This window comes from Astyanax mexicanus, chromosome 21 (assembly GCF_023375975.1).
Source record: "Astyanax mexicanus isolate ESR-SI-001 chromosome 21, AstMex3_surface, whole genome shotgun sequence".
Taxonomy (NCBI): Eukaryota; Metazoa; Chordata; class Actinopteri; order Characiformes; family Acestrorhamphidae; genus Astyanax; species Astyanax mexicanus.
In genome coordinates, this window is record NC_064428.1 from 5,563,835 (window position 1) to 5,584,523 (window position 20,689).

The following is a 20,689-nucleotide window of genomic DNA, read 5'->3' on the forward strand; positions in this document are numbered from 1 at the left end:
GTATAAAACTTTTATAAAAGTATTAATAAAACACTAATGTTACAATACAATTAATCACTTTAAGATAAATATCAATACTGATCATAAATCCCTTCTCAACTCATAGTTGTTTTGCCATTTGCTTCAAATGTGTGACAGACATATATTTTTGGCTACTTTAAGCTTCTGAATGGCGGGTTTTAGACTGAATTGGGCTAAATATTCTTGTTGGACCTGGCAACCCTAAGTGGAGAGCATGCCAAGACGCATGAAAGCTGTGGTTAAAAATCAGGGTTATTCCACCAAATATTGATTTCTAAACTCTTAAAACATTAGTCTTGTTGTTATTTGAAAAATCTGAACTTCTTTGAATTATTTGAAGTCTGAAAGCACTACATCTTATTTGTTATTTTGACCATTTTTCAGTTTCCACAAATTAATGCTCTTAATGTCAATATTTCCATGAGGAATTTGGAGAAATGTTGTCAGTAGTTTATAGAATAAAACAACAGTGTTTATTGTTCTCAAACATAAACCTATAAATAGTAAAATCAGAGAAACTGATCATTTTGAATTGGTCTCTTATTTTCTTTCTGGATCTGTTCATATCAACTCACATACATTTTTATTTTCAGTCTCTGTTCACAAAATGACATCAGAAGATTGAATTTATGCAATAAAGTAATCTTGAGTAACTTCTGAAGGTTGACCCTACAAGCTGTAGCAATTCTGCATTACTGTAGAGGGATAAGTCTATAATAAGAGAATTCGGTAACACTTCCTATGAACCCTGTATTCATAATGCCTTATGAATGCATTTATAATGCCTTATATGACATGCATAATACCTTATATTGACTGTATTAAGCCTGTATAATAACTCATAAGCACTTACAGCGACATTCATAACACATTATAAACTACAAATGTAAGGGTTCATAAAGAAAAGTCTTATAATGCCTTATAATATCTGTTCATAAGTGCATTGTACAATGTAAGTGTTGTAATGCACCATAACACAGACTTGGTATATGTTGGTATAATGCATTATAATATGCAGCTATGATTTCTCAAATTAAGCTTTTATTAAAGTGTGTAACACATTGTAATGCATTATATACAGTCATTACTGACTTTTACGTGAAGTGTGTTTTTTCATTGCCATTTCAAATGCCTACAGTAAGGCATAATAACATTTAAGGCATTATAAGCCCTTTCTTTATAAACCCTTACACTTGTAGTTTATAATGTAATTATGAGCTATTATACAGGCTTATTACAGTCATTATACGGTAATATGCATGTCATATAATGCACTATGAATGCATTTATAATGCATTATGATATGAATAAAGGGTTCATAGAAAGTATTACAGAGAATTCTATTAGTTATGTCTAGAGGCCTAAGGCTTAAACATGAATGTAATGTGAAATGTTTGCAAAATCTCAAGGTATGCAGATTTTATGAGATTAAAAATATATTTTTTGACACACTTTTAGTAAAATGACCAACAGAGGCTAAAGAAAACTATTGTATTTTTAAGGATCTTAAGGATGCTGACAATATGACAGCATCCACAGTTATTGCATGCTCACCTGTACATAATACACTTCCTAAATGGTGTGCTGGGATCCAGCTTTTTGTAATACAGCTTGATTAATGAACTTCCTATAGATTGTGTGGTAGGTGTAGAGTGTTGATCCAGTACTGCATCCAGTAGTATACCACACATTCTCAATCACAGCCTCAAAATTTAACCAATGAAGTGCGGAGCTACTTTGAGCTTCTTAAACTAAGATGGCGGCGCGTGCACACGCTGCGGCTTCTCGCTCTCCCGAGGATACAGCGCTTTCGTGTTTTTTGTCCTGTTTTTGTACGTCTTTGTCGTGCGTTCACGTCCTGAAACGCACCTACAGCCGTGAGTTTCTGCTGGAAGCCGGTAGAAACTCACTTTTGGATTTAAACCGCGATCTCCGAGAAGAGCTGCGAGCCTGCGGCGTGCTCCGGACACCCGCACCCCCACCGACCCCCACCGCTGCATCTCGCCCACAATGGAAGCGCCACAGGCGGCGGGAGAGACGGCAGAAGCGCGGTAAGCGGGGAGGTATCCGAGCGAGGCTAGCAGCTAGCCCACACAAGCCAGCTATCCCCACCATGCTTTTGGCGAATGTAAGATCGCTGGACAATAAACTGGACTACATCCGCTTACTTCAGTCAACTCAGAAGACCGTGAGAGACTGTTGTGTTTATATTTTCACGGAAACTTGGCTCAACAACAGCGTCCCGGACCATGCCGTTCAGCTGGAGAGGCTAACATGCTATCGGGCGGACCGCGCGCTAACTGACGGAGGTAAGAGCCGCGGCGGCGGACTCTGTGTTTACATCAGCGATGCTTGGTGTCGGAACGTTGTTGTGGTCTGTAAACACTGCTCACCGGTAGTGGAACTGATGATTATCAAATGCCGTCCGTTCTATCTACCGAGAGATTTCTCCGCCGTGCTGATCGCTGCTGTTTACATCCCTCCGACCTCCAACAACAGCGTGAGGAGTGAAGCACTGAATGAACTGTACCAGTACATCAGTGAGCAGCAGACAGCGCACCCAGATGCTTTTCTCATTCTGGCTGGAGATTTCAACCATGCAGACCCAAAGAGTGTGTTTTCTGGACTTTTTAAACACATAGACTTTCCAACCAGGGGAAACAACACTTTGGACCAGGTCTTTACTACACACAGAGGAGCCTACCGAGCCTCCCCCCTCCCCCACCTGGGAGCCTCTGATCACCTCACCATTATGCTAATGCCAGCTTACAGACCACTGGTTAAAGTCTCCAAACCAGTTCTGAAGCAGGTACGAGTGTGGCCAGAGGGTTCCTCAGAGGCACTTCAGGACTGTTTCAGCACAACAGACTGGAACATGTTTAGAGAGGCTGCCACCCACAACAACTCCACGGACATTCAGGAGTACACAGAAACTGTCTCTGCCTACATCACCAAGTGCATTGATGATGTAACCGACCTCAAGACCATCACTGTTCGGGCTAATCAGAAGCCATGGCTGACAGGAGAGGTCCACAAGCTCCTGAAGGCTAGAAATGCAGCCTTCACAGCTGGAGACCAGGCAGGCCTGAGGACAGCCAGGGCCAACCTGTCCCGCGGCATCAGGAAAGCTAAGAGGCAGTACTCCAAGAAGATATCCCAACGCTTCAGCGACAGCAGAGACACACGGAACCTGTGGCAAGGGATTCAGTCTATCACAGGCTACAAACCCCATCCACAGACCTGCAACAGCGACACATCTCTGCTGAACGACCTGAATGGATTCTTCGCAAGGTTCGAGCCACTCAACAACACACCCGCCCAGAAATCCATCCCTCCTCCTGGTGACCAGGTGCTAACGCTCTCCCAAGACAGTGTGAGGAGAGCATTCAGCAGGATCAATGCTCGAAAATCTCCTGGACCTGACAACATTCCTGGTCGTGTGCTGAAGGACTGTGCCTGGGAACTCGCAGAGGTTTATACGGACATCTACAACACCTCTCTGAGTCAGGCGGTGGTTCCCACATGCTTCAAAGCCACCACCATCATCCCTGTCCCTAAGAAGGCATCGCCATCCTGTCTCAACGACTATCGTCCGGTTGCACTCACCCCCATCCTCATGAAGTGCTTCGAACGACTAGTCATGCACCATATCAAGTCTTCACTCCCCTCCTCCCTGGACCCCTACCAGTTTGCATATCGGTCAAATCGCTCGACCGATGATGCCATCTCCACTGTTCTCCACTCAGCCCTCACACACCTGGACAAGAAAGACACCTACGTCAGAATGCTGTTTGTTGACTTCAGTTCAGCATTCAACACAATCATCCCCCAACAGCTCATACACAAACTGGACAGTCTGGGGCTGAGCACTTCCCTGTGCAACTGGCTGTTGGACTTCCTGACTGGTAGACCACAGGCAGTGCGGGTTGGCAGCAACACATCCAGCATCACCACACTGAACACAGGGGCTCCCCAAGGATGTGTACTGAGCCCCCTCCTGTTCACTCTGCTGACCCACGACTGCACACCAGAACACACCTCCAACCTCTTCGTCAAGTTTGCGGATGACACGACGGTGGTGGGTCTCATCAGCAACAACGATGAGTCACACTACAGGAGCGAGGTTAGCCGCCTGGCCTCCTGGTGCAAACACAACAATCTCTCTCTGAACACAGAGAAGACTAAGGAGATTGTTGTGGACTTCAGGAGAACTCACACACTGCACACTCCTCTGTCCATCAACGGAACTGCTGTGGAGAGGGTGAGCAGCACCAAGTTCCTGGGTGTGCACGTCACAGAGGACCTCTCCTGGAGCACCAACTCAGCATCACTGGCCAGGAAGGCAAACCAGCGTCTCTACTTTCTCCGCAAGCTGAGAAGAGCTGGAACCCCCACCCCCATCATGACCACTTTCTACAGAGGGGCCATCGAGAGCATCCTGACCAGCTGTTTCACCGTGTGGTACGGGGCCTGCACAGCATCCTGCCGCAGGACCCTCCAGCGCATCGTGAGAGCAGCTGAGAAGATCGTTGGCACCTCTCTCCCCTCCCTTCAGGACCTGTACAGCTCCCGCCTCACGCGGAAAGCCCTCCGTCTGGCAGGAGATCCCTCCCACCCACTACACAGCTTCTTCAGCCTGCTGCCATCAGGGAGAAGACTGCGGAGTCTCGGGTCTAGGACCAGCAGACTGCGAGACAGCCCCATCCATCAGGCTGTGAGGATGCTGAACTCTCTTCCCGCACTACCCCCCATCCCAATCCTGCCCACAGCACACACACTCTCATCATCCTGACCCCACATCCTCCCACCAACACAGTACTGAAACTCTGCACTAGTACACACACAGTACTGTAACTTTTGTAAAAGGACCTGCACTACACACCCAATACCTGCACTACTGTTACGCTGCACTGTCATAAACACTTTAATTCCCCAAGAACTGGGAACTTTAAGAACTTTACCAGCCTTAAGCTAGATACAACATTGCACTACTGTTATACGGGTTCTATTTATATTGTCACTTGATCTTAATCACCATTAATATTGCACTATTATCTTCTGTCTCACAAATGTCTATTGTGTTTTTGTTGTATTGTACATATAGTGTCTCCCACTCATTTAGATTTAGATTATATATTTATTTCTTTTTATTTCTATTTATATATCTATTTCACCCCCACCACTACTGCACCTTGTTCTGTCTCATGTATGTCTGTGTCCCTGCTGCTGTATTGTACACATAGTGTCTCCCCTTTTTCTTTATTTTTCTTTATTATCCATTATCTGTACTTGCTGTAAAATTGGGAAGGAGAGTAACGTAATTTCAATTCTATGTATGTCCTGTACATATGCAGCATTGACAATAAAACTACTTGACTTGACTTGACTTGACTTAACGGTGATTTCTTTGCATGGGAAACTCTATGCCCCATTGTAAACCTGTTGGAAGCCTAAGATTTTTCAAATTGATGTTTCATTTCATGATGTCTCTTAATATTAAACTCCTTAATTACGGCAACTTTTAGACTCTTTTGGCCTTTTTCTGCGCTACAACTGAGCACTCTCTCCGTTTTTAGACCCTTTGGCCTGTTTTTCTGAGCTACAACTGAGCACTCTCTCCACTTTTAGACTCTTTGGCCTGTTTTTCTGCGCTACAACTGAACACTCTCTCCACTTTTAGACTCTTTGGCCTGTTTTTCTGCGCTACAACTGAACACTCTCGCCACTTTTAGACTGTTTGGCCTGTTTTTCTGCGCTACAAGTGAACACTCTCTCTGTTTTTAGACTCTTTGGCCCGTTTTCTGCACAACAATAGATCACTCTCTCCGCTTTTAGGCTCTTTGGCCAGTTTTTCTGGGCTACAACTGAACACTCTCGCTGCTTTTAGACTCTTTGGCCCGTTTCTGACACCTAGCGTTCAAACTTTGAATCTAATATTATAAAAACCTTCACAGCCTACAGTAAAACTTTCATTCTATTTCTAAAATACCTCGCGGGCCGCTCCAAAAAGGAAAATGGGCCTCAAATCACCTGCGGGCCGTAGAAAAAACACAAAAGCTGCCGTCTCTTTCTCATCATTTCTGACAGACATTTTTTTCTGTAACGCCTTATTTACAACTGAACACTCTCACCACAACTCTTTGGCCTGTTTATCTGCGCTACAACTGAACACTCTCACCACAACTCTTTGGCCTGTTTATCTGCGCTACAACTGAACACTCTCTCTGTTTTTAGACTCTTTGGCCCATTTTTCTACGCTACAACTGAGCACTCTCTCCGTTTTTAGACTCTTTGGCTCGTTTTCTGCGCTACAATGAACACTCTCGCCACTTTTAGACTATTTGGCTCGTTTTTCTGCCCTACAACTGAACACTCGCCCCTTTTAGACTCTTTGGCCCGTTTTTCTGCGCTACAATGAACACTCTCGCCACTTTTAGACTATTTGGCTCGTTTTTCTGCCCTACAACTGAACACTCGCCACTTTTAGACTGTTTGGGCCATTTTTCTGCGCTACAACTGAACACTCTCTCCGTTTTTAGACTCTTTGGCCTGTTTCTCTGCGCTACAACTGAACATGCTCTCCGTTTTTAGACTCTTTGGCCTGTTTCTCTGCGCTACAACTGAACACTGTCTCCGCTTTTAGACTCTATGGCCCGTTTTTCTGCGCTACAACTGATCACTCTCACTGCTTTTAGACTCTTTGGCTCATTTTTCTACGCTACAACTGAACACTCGCCACTTTTAGACTATTTGGGCCGTTTTTCTGCGCTACAACTGAACACTCTCTCCGTTTTTAGACTCTTTGGCCTGTTTCTCTGCGCTACAACTGAGCACTCTCTCCGTTTTTAGACTCTTTGGCCTGTTTCTCTGCGCTACAACTGAACACTCTCTCCGCTTTTAGACTCTATGCCCCGTTTTTCTGCGCTACAACTGATCACTCTCACTGCTTTTAGACTCTTTGACCCGTTTTTCTGCCCTACAACTGATCACTCTCGCCACTTTTAGACTGTTTGGCCCGTTTTTCTGCGTTACAACTGATCACTCTCACCACTTTTAGACTCTTTGGCTCATTTTTCTACGCTACAACTGAGCTCTTTCTCCACTTTTAGACTCTTTGGCTCATTTCTCTGCGTTACAACTGAACTCTCTCGCCACTTTTAGACTCTTTGGCCCGTTTTTCTGAGCTACAACTGAGCACTCTCTCCGTTTTTAGACTCTTTGGCCTGTTTCTCTGCGCTACAACTGAACATGCTCTCCGTTTTTAGACTCTTTGGCCTGTTTCTCTGCGCTACAACTGAACACTGTCTCCGCTTTTAGACTCTATGGCCCGTTTTTCTGCGCTACAACTGATCACTCTCACTGCTTTTAGACTCTTTGGCTCATTTTTCTACGCTACAACTGAACACTCGCCACTTTTAAACTATTTGGGCCGTTTTTCTGCGCTACAACTGAACACTCTCTCCGTTTTTAGACTCTTTGGCCTGTTTCTCTGCGCTACAACTGAGCACTCTCTCCGTTTTTAGACTCTTTGGCCTGTTTCTCTGCGCTACAACTGAACACTCTCTCCGTTTTTAGACTCTTTGGCCTGTTTCTCTGCGCTACAACTGATCACTCTCACTGCTTTTAGACTCTTTGGCCCATTTTTCTGCCCTACAACTGATCACTCTCGCCACTTTTAGACTGTTTGGCCCGTTTTTCTGCGTTACAACTGATCACTCTCGCTGCTTTTAGACTCTTTGGCTCATTTTTCTGCGCTACAACTGATCACTCTCACCACTTTTAGACTCTTTGGCTCATTTTTCTACGCTACAACTGAGCTCTTTCTCCACTTTTAGACTCTTTGGCTCATTTTTCTGCGTTACAACTGAACTCTCTCGCCACTTTTAGACTCTTTGGCCCGTTTTTCTGAGCTACAACTGAGCACTCTCTCCGTTTGTAGACTCTTTGGCCTGTTTCTCTGCGCTACAACTGAACATGCTCTCCGTTTTTAGACTCTTTGGCCTGTTTCTCTGCGCTACAACTGAACACTGTCTCCGCTTTTAGACTCTATGGCCCGTTTTTCTGCGCTACAACTGATCACTCTCACTGCTTTTAGACTCTTTGGCTCATTTTTCTACGCTACAACTGAACACTCGCCACTTTTAGACTATTTGGGCCGTTTTTCTGCGCTACAACTGAACACTCTCTCCGTTTTTAGACTCTTTGGCCTGTTTCTCTGCGCTACAACTGAACACGTTCTCCGTTTTTAGACTCTTTGGCCTGTTTCTCTGCGCTACAACTGAACACTCTCTCCGCTTTTAGACTCTATGGCCCGTTTTTCTGCGCTACAACTGATCACTCTCACTGCTTTTAGACTCTTTGGCCCGTTTTTCTGCCCTACAACTGATCACTCTCGCCACTTTTAGACTGTTTGGCCCATTTTTCTGCGTTACAACTGATCACTCTCGCTGCTTTTAGACTCTTTGGCTCATTTTTCTGCGCTACAACTGATCACTCTCACCACTTTTAGACTCTTTGGCTCATTTTTCTACGCTACAACTGAGCTCTTTCTCCACTTTTAGACTCTTTGGCTCATTTTTCTGCGTTACAACTGAACTCTCTCGCCACTTTTAGACTCTTTGGCCCGTTTTTCTGAGCTACAACTGAGCACTTTCTCCACTTTTAGACTCTTTGGTCCGTTTCTGACACCTAGCGTTTAAACTTTGAATCTCACATTATAAAAACCTGCTTAACAGCGGGCCAAATTTCATTCTATTTCTAAAATACCTCGCGGGCCGCTCCAAAAAAGGAAACGGGCCGCAAATGGTCCGCGGGCCGTAGTTTGGACACCCCTGCTTTAAGCAGAATTCAGTAGACATGTTATGTATTGGAAATGTTCTATCATACTTTAAATAACTGTTTTGCCTCTCATAAACCATATATATGAGGTTTTAAATATTAAATTCAACATTATTGCATGTCATATTGATACATTTTCATTAATTTCATTCAATATCTTAAATCACCATTTGAGTAATTACTTGAGCCGTTCAGAAATATTCAAATAATGCTTTATAATACACTACTAAATGCTTATGAATGTGATATGAAGCCCCTATGTAGGTACCCTTCAAATAAGGTGCTACAGAAAAAATGTGTACTCTGCAAATACTTTTATAAAGGTGAGGCACAGGTTTTTCAGTCTCTGTCAGAAATGATGAGGAAGAGACGGCAGCTTTTGTGTTTTTTCTTTACGTCAGTGATACAGGAAGTGCGGGTCTGTGTTTGCCCGGCTCTCTGATGTCAGGAGTGGAGGGTGTGGAATCTGGGCTGAGCTGGCGAGAGAAGAGACAGAGGGAATGGGATGAATGGAGGTTTGGAAAGCCAGTTGCTGGGAGGAAAGGATTTAACCTGAGAGTATTCAGGAATTCATTACCCTTTTAATGCCTGAATACTGACTCACGCTCACAGTGTATTTACCTTTCTTCCTCCTCAGAGCTGTGAAGAGACATTCTGGACAGAACTGTTTAAGGTAGTGTGAACTCAGCAGGGTTTTATTCTATTACATACAGCACCAGTCAGAGTTAGGACACATCGTCTCATTTGAAGTCATTCAAACTCTGAAGGAGGAACACATGCACTCAAAAAAATGAGCCAAGCCCTCCTTTGGCGTGCCACATTATGTTTTTGCTTGATTTGGTCGAACAAATTGGTTAAATATTAAATGCATTTAGATATAATTGTTTCAACACAATACATTTACCCATCATTCATGAACCCAATACAAATCTGTTCGTTTCAATTTGGGACCTTTCCGTGTGCAGGGAAGAAAGACCGTCATAAAGCGGCGTGAAGTAAGTGTGGAGGGTGGCCTGGCTTTCCTTTGCTTGAAATATTGAAATGTTTGAAGTGATTTAGTGTTTTTTTTAACTCAGGGCTGATGGTACATGGTGCCCAATTCTGGTTGGGCAGAGTTGTGCTCTTTTCTGTTTTGAATAATAATAAAAAACAACAACCAAATTTTGTGTTTTGTGTCTGAAGTACACTGTAAACCCAGAAGTTGTTTGAACACAAATAAATTAAGTCTGTTTTACATACATAAAATTGGAGATTTCTAAACATTACTCAACTATTTTGAGTTAGATGAATATTTGTGGGCACATACAGTCATATGAAAAAGTTTGGGCACCCCTATTAATCTTAATCATTTTTAGTTGTAAATATTTGGGTGTTTGCAACAGCCATTTCAGTTTGATATATCTAATAACTGATGGACACAGTAATATTTCAGGATTGAAATGAGGGTTATTGTACTAACAGAAAATGTGCAATATGCATTAAACCAAAATTTGACCGGTGCAAAATTATGGGCACCCTTATCATTTTATTGATTTGAATACTCCTAACTACTTTTTACTGACTTACTGAAGCACAAAATTGGTTTGGTAACCTCATTGAGCTTTGAACTTCATAGCCAGGTGTATCCAATCATGAGAAAAGGTATTTAAGGTATTTAATTGCAAGTTGTTCTCCTATTTGAATCTTCTCTGAAGAGTGGCATCATGGGCTCATCAAAACAACTCTCAAATGATCTAAAAACAAAGATTGTTCAACATAGTTGTTCAGGGGAAGGATACAAAAAGTTGTCTCAGAGATTTAACCTGTCAGTTTCCACTGTGAGGAACATAGTAAGGAAATGGAAGAACACAGGGACAGTTCTTGTTAAGCCCAGAAGTGGCAGGCCAAGAAAAATATCAGAAAGGCAGAGAAGAAGAATGGTGAGAACAGTCAAGAACATTTTCTGTTCTGTTGTGTTCTGTACAATAAACCTCATTTCAATCCTGAAATATTACTGTGTCCATCAGTTATTAGATATATCAAACTGAAATGACTGTTGCAAACACCCAAATATTTACAACTAAAAATGATTAAGATTAATAGGGGTGCCCAAACTTTTTCATATGACTGTATACATTCAAATAGAGATATTTGAGTTGAACCAACTTATAATAACCTAAGCCTCTTTTCCATTGGCTTCTGTCACAATCGATTTGCATACTGGGTGTGTCCAACAGTTTCTAACACTCACCATCAGTGTGTAGTGATTTCTCCCAGGCTAGGTTAGGTAAACTTGTAGATCTCATATTATAATTAAATACTTGGTCTCTGTGTTGTCGGCTGTAGAACAGCATCATTTACTGAGCTGCAGTAACTCTGTGTTCTCACTGTGCTCTCAGTACTTTTCATTCTTTACTGTTTTCTTTCATCTACTTTTCTATCAGTATTTAAAAAAAACAGCTGAATTAAACCAGAAAGAAGACTAAATACAAGTTCAGAAAAATATAAATTTTAAATATATATGTATATGTATTTGTTAAGTTCACTATACTTAAAAATTATATAACATGAACTTAAAATTTATAAGTAATCGGTTACAACAAAAGTTTTGAATTTAGTCAACTTATCAGGTTTTACAGTGTAATATAACAAATACATTTTAATCGGTTTAGGCCATTTAATATATGTATATTGTTGTGGCTACATTAGATAATGATGTGTTTGACCAACTCAGTTACATTGTAGTACACCGGGGTATTTCAGTTATTGTGGCTACATATAATGAAGATGGGTTCGACCAACTCAATTACGTTGTGTTCCATGGAGGTATTTAGGTTGGGTTGAGGCTACACAAAGTCGATGTGTGGAAATCCTGCCCACAATTCTATTGAGTTCATCCAATGAGTTATTTTTTTGAGTGTAAGGAATTATGCAGTGACTTAAATGTGTTAAACAAAAGCACCGTTGCTATTTAAACGATATGAAAGGAACGATGAAAGCTGTGAAAATAGAATGTTGGCAAGGTGTAAGATAGCAATGAGCATCACTTCGCACCTTACGCAGACTAACCCAGAAGGGTTACTCTGTAACATTGAACAAATAATGTTCCAGGTACATTTTAAAAACATTTTGTGATTTAATAATAGTTTGCATCTCAATGTTATTAGAACGTTCCTCACATTACATTCTCAGCTAGACCAATACAGACATATATTTTAATTTAAAAACATTAAAAGTTGCAGCGATGTTACCAGAACATGTTAAATAAAAATGTGATACAACTTTCAGAAACTTTCATTTTAACATTCAAAAATTGTTAGCTGTTTTACATTCAGTTCAAAAATTATATTCACTTTTATTTGTACTGTTTTTGATAAAAGAAAATCGACTAATATGAAGCAGCCAATCAGCAAAAAAGAAAGAAAAGAGAGGCACTTCAGCGAGGCTCATTCTGATGTGTGGTACTGTATCATGATATTGATGAATAAAAAAAAATATCCCTGCAGATTTCTATAAAAATGTAAAGTCTTTAAAAAAAGAAAGTGTATATTAAAGGAAAAGTGTGAACTCAGTAAACTTTAGACGTGAGGAAGGCACCTCACCCCTGATTGGTGTCCAGATGGCTGGAGGGCGGCCAACTGCTGCTGGTGTGTGTTTTCACTGCTATAATCACTCCTGTGAGTGTGTGTTTGTTCACTGCCACTGACCGGTTAAATAGGTCACTTTTCTAATTTATTCTTAATTACAATGATAAGAATACCCCCTTTAATGAATGACCTTTAATGAAAATACATATATATTTTTTAGAAATTTGATTATTTTCATGCAATGTCTTAAAAAAATCCCAGAAAAAAACAAACAAACAAAAAAATGTTTACAAAGCATTTTTTTGAGAAGCTTATTTTTTTTTTTTTATCAGAGTCAGTATGGACTCATCTTTTCATGCCTTAAGAAGCTTCTTCTTTAATGAACCACAACCAATGTGGTATGATTTTAATAATGATAATATATATTCAATATATTATCCATTTAATAATATATATTCATTTTTTTCATAGTGTCTTATACAAAACTGATATACAAACTCAAATGTTAAAAATGTGGTGAGTTATATTATTTTCTATATGTAAAGTGGCTATAAAAAAATCTTAAAGAATAGTCCTCAAAAAAAAAAAAAAAAAAAAAAAAAAAAACGTATGGAAAAGTATAATGGAAAAGTCATAAGAAAAAAATCATGGGGACAAAATCTAAAAAAAAAATGCTTACAGAAAGGAACAAATTCTAAGAAAAAATCTTGAGGAAAAAAGATTAAGGAAAAATCACAAGAACAAATATTAAGGAAACATCTCATGGAGCATTTCTGAGAAAAATCTCAATTAAAATTCTTAAATAAAACTCTTACAGAATAGTCTTCAGGAAAAAGCGTAAAAAGCATGAATTAAAATCTAATGGATAAATCATAAGGAAAATTAAAAAAAAAACATCTTAAGGAAATTTCTTAAGAACAAATATCTTTTTAATGTCTTTTTAATCTTTGGTTAATTATGTGAATCCACAGCATAATTAATACACTGTGCATAATATTTTAAACACATTTTTTTTTATCTATGCAACCTATATAACATAGTTTCTGTCCTCTCTAAATGAAAAAGCAGAAAGAAGTAGAAAGAACATTTGCACTAATGTTTATACGGGTTCTGTCTGTCATTCCCTCATTAATCCCCATCACTATTTTCACTATGCACTATTTTCTTGTGTGTCTTTTGTCTCATGTATGTCTATATCTGTGATCTTGTTGTATTGTACATTTAGTGTCTCTCATTCTTTTTTTTTATTTATAATCTTATTTTCTGTACGTGCTGTAATTTGTTGGGAAGGAGAGTAACGTCATTTCAATTCTCTGTATGTCCTGTACTTTTATGCACCCAGTGACTATAGAACTGCAGTACTGACACCTGCCGTTAGATGGCGCTGTAGTACAGCAGATAACATTTCTAAATCTGGGTAAAAACGTGATATTTTAGCCCCCCAGAACAGCAATTTCACACTTTATATTCCACATATAAAAGTCACGTGTGTTTCTGTTTATTTTTATTTTTTTTAATTCTTCTTTAGAACTATACCAAACTATTAGACATATAATAGATATATAATAGAAAAAAAAATGGGCTTATTAATGTTTTAATTAAAGGTTTGTTGATTGATTAATTGATTGGTTGATTGATTGATCAGTTAATTGATTAATTGGTCTACTACTTCCCTTTTGTTCCCTACATTACGCCTGAGATTTATAAATCAAGAGTCTTAGAGCTCACACTGGGCCGATATGTGATATAATAAAGAAGGGAGGAGTGAAAGAGGAGCAGAATTGAGAGAGGAAGAGTGGAAGAAGAGTGGAGGGAGGGAGGGAGGGAGGGAGGGGGAAGGTCAGCGCCCAGAAAAGAGCGATTTGTTTTCAGTGAAACTGGAGAGCCCACCCCCACTTACCACCGGCGCAACCTACAGCGGAATCAATTACCACTTGTCAGGATGAAACCCAAGCCCTGCAACACAATAAGGGCATGACCCAAGGTGTGTGTGTGTGGGTGTGTGTGAGAGAGAGAGAGAGAGAGAGAGAGAGAGAGAGAGAGAGAGAGAGAGAGAGAAGAGAGAGAGAGAGAGAGAGAGAGAGAGAGAGAGAGAGAGAGAGAGAGAGAGAGAGAGAGAGAGAGAAAAAGAGAGAGAGAGAGAGAGATTGTGATTTTTTTTGTGATGGTATTCTCAGATGTTGGGTTGTTGAGTTACAATCAAAAGCAAACTGTAAAATAATAATAATAATAATTATTATAAAAATAATAATAATTTAAAAAAAGTCAAACGCTACACAGTAAAAACAGGAGAGTTCAAATTTCAGAGTTAAACAGCTGAGAGTTGATTTTCACTCTCAAAGTGTAATTTTAACTCATTTAATCTCATTAATCCCACTAAACCCAATAAATACTGGCCAACTCTACAGAGATTTAATTAAACTCCGCCCAGTTAAACACCTTATTTGCATAATGGGTGTTTCCCCCAGATCCTAACTTACCATCAGTGTGAAATCTTGCCCACCAGGGCTCCTTCCATTGGGTATTGTGTTATATTTTGTTTAATGGTTGTTTGTCTAGCCAATATATTGTAGGCTATAAGCGCAAGTTACCATCCTTTGTACAGTAAATTGTGATAAAGTGTTGGTAATGCACTAAGAAATACAATGGAAAATTTAACGCTAACCTGTCCTGAATTATAATTAAATAATAAAAAGTCATATTGATTGACTAACCTTCTTCTCATTTATATATTTTTTAACTCTTTTCAGTGTTAAAGTAACAATTTAGGAAGTTAAAGAAATACAAATGTTAGTTAAAAAGGAACTCTGGCGTTCTGGTGTTAACTATTTTAAAAGTATACCTATATAAAGCCTGAAAAAGAGTTAAAATCAAAACTCTGTGGGAGTTAATTTAACACTTGCCTTTTTGCTGTGTAGAAAGAAAAAGCAAACAAGCTGGGACCCCTAAAACACTTTTAAAAATCTGGGTTAAAATGAAAGAGAATACGAATCACAAAATCAATTTTTCTGAAGAAAAAAAAAACATCTATCTATCTATCTATCTATCTATCTATCTATCTATCTATCTATCTATCTATCTATCTATCTATCTATCTATCTTTTATAGTATAAATACTGATATTTAAGACATAAGCGCAATGTTGGTACATTGAAAAAAACCAGCACACAGTGATAAGTTGGTGTGTATGAATAAATTCTATGCCTCAGTGTGTGTGTGTAAGTGTGTGTAAGTGTGTGTGTGTGTGTGTGTGTGTGTGTGTGTGTGGGAGCACTGAGGGCAGTCTGTGTGTTGTCACTCTACACCTCACGGACGCTGTGGCTCACCAGAGGCCAGTGTGGTTCAGCGTGGGTTTGGAAACGTCTGAAACCTCTAACCACAGGAGCAGCCGGCCACCCAAGCCGTCAGAGCGTGGGCTCGAGCCAACAGCAGCCCGAGCCGTGCCACCCTGCTGCGGCCGCTGCCGCAGCACACGCAGCAGCACACGCAGCAGCAGCAGCACACGCAGCTACTGTACAAACCAGACTGTTACACTACACTCCCGGGACTCTGCGGAGCAGCGGGGTGGGGGTTACCTCCATTCAGCTGTAATTAAAGATCCTGCACTGTCCCACAATTATCTTTCACAATTAATAACAAATAAACTAAATATAACAATGGAATAGTTTTATTTTTTATATATATTATTATATTTAATATATATTTAATATATATTCCTCTAATAAACATTTTTTGTTAAAATTAAAGCAAATCACAAATAAAAACAAACACAATAAATAAAGTGTACCTTGCATAAAGTTACATAATTTTTTTCTATTTGTTATCTTGTGAATGAAGCTGAACACTGGGCTGAATAATAATATCAATTATACCACAGTTAGTTCCAACCCTGCAATGTGATTGGCTGAGAAGCGTTCTATGAGTGCCGTTATCAGCCGGTAATGCACTGTAACTGAAGCTCTCCATGTATTACTCCGCCACATACAGGTAACCTAGCAGTGATGCAGCGCTTACAAGCCAAACAGTGCAGCTACAAACAGAGCAGCAATGGAACTATTTTAACTGGCAGAGTTTTTATAGCCAAACAGATCGTATTTTCTCGTCCTCTTTAACTCAAAATCTTTCAATAAACAGTGATAAAATGCAAAAACAAACTCGAGGTTTGAGCTATAATGTGTAAAATTGGCACTGCTGTGCTGATCTAAAAACGCAGCACAGCAGTGCCAATATCACACAATATAGTACAAACCTCAAGTGTATTTTTGCTTAAATAATATCATCAACATGAAAAAATATCAACGATATATTAGTCTTTTTGTAAAATAGATGAAAAAAGTAATGAAATTAATGCTGTCCTTTATTTGTGTTCTTTATTAAAGGAAGATGGATGATCACAATCCATCAAACCAATTTTTGCACCAGGAGTAAAGCAGCATAAAGTTATCCAAAAGCAGTGTGTAAGACTGGTGGAGGAGAACATGCCAAGATACATGAAAACCAGGGTTATTCCACCAAATATTAATTTCTGAACTCTTAAAACTTTATGAGTATGAACTTGTTTTCTTTGCATTATTTTAGCTCTAAAAGCTTAAAGATGGTTTTAGACATAACTCATTGTGCCTCTGCTGGGAGAAGAATGTTAGGCTAAAAAAATCTTCTAGAAGTCACTGTATCAGTAGAAAGTTGATTATTTTTTATTTGTGTATTTTTTTTTATTGAATAGAGGTTGAATTGTTTTATTTCCTAAATAAAATAATATTTTCTTAAAGTTGTTTTTAGCTATTTTCATAAAAATATCTTGCCCACCCTGGATTCAAAATCTCAGTGACCAAAGATGGAACCACCCAAACCATCACTGATTGGTGGAAACTTCACACTAGACCTCGAGCAGCTTGGACTGTGTGTCTCTCCACTCTTCCTCCAGACTCTGCTCCCTTCATTTACAAATGAAATGTAAAATTTACTGATGATCAGTGATGGTTTGGAGAGACATGTCTGTAATCTGCTGGTGTTGATCCACTGTGTTTTATTATCAAGTCTAAAGTCAGTGCAGTTTTGTTTTCCCACAAAATCTTACAGCACTTCATATCTTACAGCTTCCCTCTGCTACTGACAACTTTTATAGAGATGCAGATTTCATTTTCCAGCAGGACTTGGCACACTGCCCACACTGACAAAAGTACCAATTGTTTTTATATAATATTCTTTATTATTTTCTGATACACTGATTTTTTTGAGTTTTTATTGGCTGTAAGCCAAAATCATCAACAATACAAGAAATAAACAGTTAAAATAGATCACTCTGTGTTTAATACATCTATATAATATATGAGTTTCATATTTTGAACTGAATCACTGAAATAAAGTAAATTTTCAGTAATATTCTAATATCACTATTTTCTGAGATGCACCTGTACATACAGTACCAGTCAAAAGTTTGGACAAATCCCTTCCCATTTAATGTTTTATTTTCTTTATTTGTATTATTTTCTACACTGTGAATTAATATTGAAGATATCAAAACTAGAAAGGAATACAAATGCAGTCATGCACTAAAAAAATGTATGTTTTATACTTTAGATTCTTCATAGAAGCATCTTTTGATTTGATGTCGGTTTCATGAGGGAGAACCTGGAATGGTTCTCCTACTGGATCTCTTAAAGGAGTTATAAAAGGTGCTGAGCTCTTGTTAACTGCTTTTCCTTCAGTCTGAACTCCAACTTAAACTAAACTACCTGTGTTTGGGGTTTTATATCAGGTGTATATCAAATCTAACTGTGTATCATTTGCTGGCCAGTGAAAAAAAAAAACAAGTATCTCTATTTTTGTATCTCCTTTTTTTTAATTTCTTGATGAATGAACCAATAGAAATACTTCAAAATTGCCTGAAATAAACTATTTTTACATTGACTTCTATTTAATAAGTTTAGAGGGTTTTTTTTTCTCTCCTGTAAAGTTGCTGTTTTGAAGATACTTGTTTTTCATTGTACAGCAACACTATATGTACCTTCACAGTTTTTACCTCTTATACTAAAATATATTAATGTAGTAAATAATACAAATACAGTCATATGAAAACAGCCATTTCAGTTTGATATATCTAATAACTGATGGACACAGTAATATTTCAGGATTGAAATGAGGTTTATTGTACTAACAGAAAATGTGCAATATGCATTAAACCAAAATTTGACCGGTGCAAAAGTATGGGCACCCTTATCATTTTATTGATTTGAATACTCCTAACTACTTTTTACTGACTTACTGAAGCACAAAATTGGTTTGGTAACCTCATTGAGCTTTGAACTTCATAGCCAGGTGTATCCAATCATGAGAAAAGGTATTTAAGGTGGCCAATTGCAAGTTGTTCTCCTATTTGAATCTCCTCTGAAGAGTGGCATCATGGGCTCATCAAAACAACTCTCAAATGATCTAAAAACAAAGATTGTTCAACATAGTTGTTCAGGGGAAGGATACAAAAAGTTGTCTCAGAGATTTAACCTGTCAGTTTCCACTGTGAGGAACATAGTAAGGAAATGGAACACCACAGGGACAGTTCTTGTTAAGCCCAGAAGTGGCCAAGAAAAATATCAGAAAGGCAGAGAAGAAGAATGGTGAGAACAGTCAAGGACAATCCACAGACCACCTCCAAAGAGCTGCAGCATCATCTTGCTGCAGATGGTGTCACTGTGCATCGCTCAACAATACAGCGCACTTTACACAAGGAGAAGCTGTATGGGAGAGTGATGCGAAAGAAGCCATTTCTGCAAGCACGCCACAAACAGAGTCGCCTGAGGTGAGAAAAAGCACAATAAACCTCATTTCAATCCTGAAATATTACTGTGTCCATCAGTTATTAGATATATCAAACTGAAATGGCTGTTGCAAAAACCCAAATATTTACAACTAAAAATGATTAAGATTAATAGGGGTGCCCAAACCTTTTCATATGGCTGTTAAGAACAAATATTAATGAGAATGTGTGTCCAAATTTTCACTGTTACTGTACATAAATCATCATGGCTGCCTGTTACATGTCCTGACAGCTTTATGCCACAGTCAACTATACACTAAACCCCTCACAAACACATTCCCACTACACTCAATATAACCTGAGCATCACACAGACCACAATATGATCATCACCTGTCTTTCATCCATGATCCAAATATGACAGATCAGTGAGGAGGAGGCGGTAAAGAAGATCAGAGAGAAAAGCGTGAGGAGCAGCAGCAGGAATGGGAGGATGAAAGAGGAGGAGGAGTGAGCGGAGGAGAGAGCTGAAAGTGTGGATGGGTCCTGAAGGAAATCAAGGAGGACAGTACAAGTGATTGGTTACTATTAGCAGACTCTAATGGGTGTGACATCGATAAGGACGGTAACTTGATCGCGTGTTTTTTAGTGCTAACTGCTGCACTCCCGTCCAGCCATCAATCATTATCGCACTCGGACTGGGTTCCCTCAGCTCGCTAAATATTTAATAAGCTTTAAAAAAGAAAACAGCCGGAAAAAAGAACGCAAGGAGGAGAAAAAGAGATTACCTCACTTTTCCCTCCTCTGTCTCTCTCTTTCTCTCTTCTGTCCAAGGACTTTTCTACTAGGCCAGTGTTTGAACCTTCAGCTGTTTTGAGTTAGAAATATGGATGCAATCACACAAATTAACTAATGCCCTTAGTTCAGATTTTATATTTAACTGAACTGTTTAATTACAATGCACATACATTTATTATATTTTATTGCAATCCTAAAAAAATATTTGTAAACTGTAGTATTTAGCACATATTTGCATGAAAATTGCATGCACAATTTCAAAAACACAATTTGTCACAATCAATTTTTTACCAGTAAACATTCTGAAAACACTTAAAATTCACTGCATTGCAGATTAATACTAAAGTCACCTAAACTATGAAAAAAACATAAAGAATGATTTATTGTTTACCAAAAAAGTGTTAAACAAACCAGAACATGTTTTATATTTTAGATTCTTTAAAGTAGGAACCTCTTGTTTAGATGACAGTTTTGCACATCTCTGCTGGATTTTCTCAGTCAGTTTTATGAAGTAGAATCACCTGGAATTCAGGCTTTCAGTTAACAGCTGCTTAAAGTTGTTGTTTTAAAGGAAAATTGCTGATGCAGTCTAATTTCACAGCATTGGAGAGAGCTGTCTTTCCCGTTCACATGGGTTGCCAGGTTGAGGACACAGAACCTGCATGAATAAGCAAAAGACAAGTTCAAGAACATCTGCAATGGTAACAAAGTGT